Raw genomic sequence first — 4660 nt, 5'->3', positions numbered from 1 at the left:
GCCATCTGTTTGAAGTGTCGCGTAACTATGACGCACGGGATTTTTCTGTAAAGTTCGTAGCCATCAATAAAAGGCGGCAACTACATGGGTCACGAAGCAGTCAGTGGTGCGGACGAAGCCCCGGTCGCTTTGTGTTTTAAACTGGTGTTGCAGTCTCACGCTACGCATGTTTTCGGCACCGCACGGATGTCGAGCAAGCAGTGGAGTTTCAACTTGGTACATGGCTCGAGCGTATGCAGTAGGGTGCGTCCGAGTGCTTTTATTTATTGTTTTCAAAAAGGTTTCGCACCTAGTCCGCTAGGGCAGGTCGCATGCGCCGTCAGGCCGCGCAAATAGCGGCTTCGGCGGTGAAAGTGGCCGCTGTGCTTGGAAGAAAAATAAATATATTTGCGACGAATCTTCAAGTGACGATCTTGAAATCTAGTACAAAAATAAAAATGGTAAGAGGTAAGAGAACAGCACCACAGCTCGTGATGCAAGCTTTCACGGCCCCCACCCCCTTTTTTGGGGGTGAGGGACACTGAGCTCGACGGCGCTAGGTTGGACGTCTGTCTAGTGTGCCGTTCGAAAGTTCCAGAGAATTGAGAAACCTATAGAGAGAGGTTGAATATAGTATTGTCACGAAAAGACAATGTAAAATGTGCCCGGCGTCTGCGAGGCAGACAGTTGTACAAGATGGCCTGCAATAAATTCAAGCCGGTGTCCTCAGCCTCTACTTCTACTCCAGCGCCCGTCTCTTGCTGAGCGCGCGTTCCAGTCCCAACTTCTTTCTCAGCGCAGGCTCGTGACACCTAGCGGCATTATTCCCCCGCCAAAAGAAAGGCATCGACCCGATGCTTACTAAACTAGAAAGAAGTAGTGTGGAAGTCTTATGAGATCGGATTGGCGTCGCCTTAACGCGGGAAATACGGTTAGAGGCGAATGACATGCACTATCTCTGAGTGGTGCTGTCGACGCCGAGGCGACACGGCACCGTCGGGAATGACCTCATAGTTCACTAATGCGGCGTATCAGTTTGTAGGGTCCAAAGTATCTACTAAAGACTTCTCAGACAACCCCTGGCGACGGACCAGAGTCCACACCCAGACTTGGTCACCTGGCTGGTACTCGACTTGTCGATGTCCAAGGTTGTAGCGTCGTGCGTCTGTACTCTTCTGCTTAGCGATGTGTATGCGCGCCAGTTGACGAGCTTCCTCTGCGTGTTGAGTAAATTGCTCGACGTCGGCAGTAAGTGATGCGTCGGTGTCGTGCGGGAGCATAGTGCCTAGCGTGGTCTGGACCTCGCGCCCGTAGACAAGACGGAACGGTGTAAATCGTGTGGTTTCCTGAATGGCACTCGTGTACCGAATGTAACGTACGGTAGGACTTGATTCCATGTTTTATGCTGGATGTCCACATACATAGACAGCATGTCAGCAATGGTTTTGTTTAGCCGTTCCGTCAGTCCGTTGGTCTGCAGGTGATAAGCAGTCGCCTTGCGATGCTGTGTACAGCTCAGCTCTAATGTGTCCTCCATCAGTTGGGCTGTAAAGGCAGTGCCTCTGTCAGTGATGACATGTGTTGGGGCACCATGTCTGATGACTATGTGATCGATAAAGAACTGGGCAACTTCGTAGGCCGTGGCACGCTGTACAACTTTCGTCTCGGCGTAGCATGTTAGATAGTCTGTGGCGACTATAATCCACTTGTTTCCGCTGGTTGACAAGGGAAAGGCTACGAGAAGATCCATGCCGATTTGATCAAAAGGCGCTCTAGGTGGTGCGATGGGTTGGATAACCCCCCGGGCTTCAAAGACGGCGACTTCCTGCGTTTACACTCACGGCAGCTTTGCACGTAACGCTTCACCGTGGTAGAATCTCTGCGCCAGTAGTACGTCTGGCGTACTCTTGCAAGAGTGCGTGAAAATCCCAAGTGTCCAGACGGGGGCTCATCATGGCAGGCTAGGAGAATGTCATCACGAAGGGTGGCAGGTACGACCAACAGATACTCTTTGTCGCTGGCACTCGAGTTTTTCTTGTAGAGGGCACCCTTTCGCAGGCAGAAGGTCGAGAGACTGCGAGAAATGTGTCGTAGGATTGTAGCATTCTTGTCTTCTAAGTGATCGATAAGAGGGCGTATTTCGGCGTCCTCGCGCTGCCGTATGATCAAGTCAGATGCGGTGAGGGCCCCAAGGAATGCGCCGTCTTCGTCCATGTCTTTATCAGAAGTTTTGACGGGAGCGCGCGACAACGCGTCGGCATCTCCGTGTTTGCGGCCCGATTTGTAGACGATGGTAACATGGAACTCCTGCAGAAGGAGGCTCCATCGAGCAAGTCGCCCGGATGGGTCTCGTAAGTTGGCTAACCAACACAGGGAATGGTGGTCTGTCACCACCTTGAAAGGGCGAGCGTAGAGATAAGGCGGAAATTTCATGATGGCTCACACAACCGCTAGACACTTTCTCGGAGGTGGAGTAGTTGATTTCGGCGTGTGAAAGGGTGCGATTGGCGTAAGCGATGACTGCTCGACGCCTTCCTGGTGTTGAACGAGCACAGCGCCAAGACCGATGTTGCTTGCATCGGTATGCACCTCGGTGTCAGCGTCCTCGTCAAAGTAAGCGAGGACGGGTGATTCCTGCAGGCATTGCCGTAACTCGGTGAAAGCTGCGTCCTGCTCATCCGTCCAAACGAAGGGTGTGTCTTCTCGCGTGAGGCGTATGAGTGGTTCGGCGATGCGCGAGAAATTAGCGATGAAGCGACGATAGTACGCACACAGACCGAGAAAGCGGCGCACTGCGTTCTTGTCACGAGGAGTCGGAAAAGCAGCAAAAGCAGATCTTTTGTGTCGGTCAGGCTAGACGCCATCGGCGTTCACGACATGCCCGAGAAACTTCAGCTCTTCGTAACCGAAGTGACACTTTTCTGGCTTTGGTGTGAGATTAGCGGAGCGCCTCAACTACCGCCTCTAAACGCTTCAGATGTTCTTCGAAGGTCGCCGCAAACACGACGACGTCATCTAAGTATACAAACAACTGTGCCACTTCAGACCCGTCAGAACAGTGTCCGTCATTCGCTGGAATGTGGCCGGTGCAGAACACAGGCCGAATGGAATTACTTTAAATTCGTACAGTCCATCCAGGGTAACAAAGGCAGTTTTTTCGCGATCTCGTTGGTCAACTTCGATTTGCCAGTATCCGCTCTTCAGATCTATGGATAAAAAATACCTGGTTCGCCGCAGTCGATCTAACGAATCATCGATCCGCGGAAGCGGATAAACGTCTTTTTTTGTGACGTTATTCAACTTTCTATAGTCAACGCAGAACCTAAGCGTTCCGTCTTTCTTTTTGACGACGACCACCGGCGATGACCAAGGGCTTTGGGATGGTTGTATGACGTCATCGTCAAGCATTTCTTTCACTTGTGCATTGATCACGTTGCGCTCTTTCGCCGATACGCGATAAGGCAGTTGTATGGGACGAGAATCGTCATACGTGATTATTCGGTGTCTCGTGATGAGCGTCTGGCGTACCTTAGAAGAAGATGCGAAGCACTCCTTGAACCGAAGGAGCAACTCGCGCAGCGCTTTCTGCTTTTCCTCCGAAAGGTCTGAATTGATGTCGGTATTGCTGAGTGTCTGAGCTGGGTTCTCCTGCGTCATAGACGCAAAGCATTCAGCAACGTCGGCTATGGGCTCAGCGAAAGCGATAGTAGTACGACGAAATAGGTGCCGATGTTCCTGGCTGAAATTCGTCACGAGGAGCGCCGAAAGTCCACCTCAAAGCATAATGAGACTGCGGGCTGCACATACACCATGAGTAAGCATAAGAGAGGAATAGTCCTCTGCAACAGCTTCGCCGTCACGCAGATCGTCGCATACGACCATTACCAGGACACTTGCGCATGGTGGTACAGTTACACTGTCGGCGTAAACTCGTAGCGCGTTACGTCGGCAATTGTCGCGGTTGGTTGCTGCTCTTTCTGTCGAAAAAGTCAGTGTGCGCTCCCGGAGGTCTATAATGGCACCATACTCTAGCAGAAAGTCGACGCCCAAGATGAGGTCCCGAGAACAATCGCGGAGTATAAGGCAGCTGGCTGGAAACGTGGACCCACGAATTGCTACTCTGACCGTGCACATGCCCAACGGTCTTACGATGTACCCGCCAGCAGTACAAATTTGCGTTCCAGACCAAGGCGTGATGACTTTTCTAAGTTCCGTCGCTAGTTTTCCGCACAAGATTGAGTAGTCGGCCCCCGTGTCCAATAACGCTCTAACGTGGCGGCTGTCGAGCACAACAGGTATGTCTAGCGAGAGTCTGTGGCTGGGTTCGGCTGCTGCCGTCGTTGAATCGTGCTGAATAGACCGTGCTCGCGTCGATGGGAGGTCTTCGGAAGGGCGATTATCAGCGGCCTCGCCCCCAAAGGTCGCTGTTCTTAGTTTTCCCGGCGAGGGCTTAGCGATCGTCCCTGCGCTCCCATTGGAGGGCTCTAGGAGCGGGGGAAGAATGCCTGGGGGACGGCGAGCGCGACTGCCGCCGCGGAAACAGTGGCACACTCTGCTGGGTCAAGTATTCTTCAATCGCCCTAGGCCTTTCGCCATATCTGGGCCTTGGTGAATCCGCGGCAAAACCTTGCAGTCCGAGGCGGCGGTATGGGCACTCGCGGTATACGTGACCGGCTTCTCC

The sequence above is a fragment of the Dermacentor variabilis genome, chromosome 8, assembly GCF_050947875.1.
Source record: "Dermacentor variabilis isolate Ectoservices chromosome 8, ASM5094787v1, whole genome shotgun sequence".
In the NCBI taxonomy this organism is placed as follows: domain Eukaryota; kingdom Metazoa; phylum Arthropoda; class Arachnida; order Ixodida; family Ixodidae; genus Dermacentor; species Dermacentor variabilis.
Note: the sequence above shows the minus strand (reverse complement) of the source record.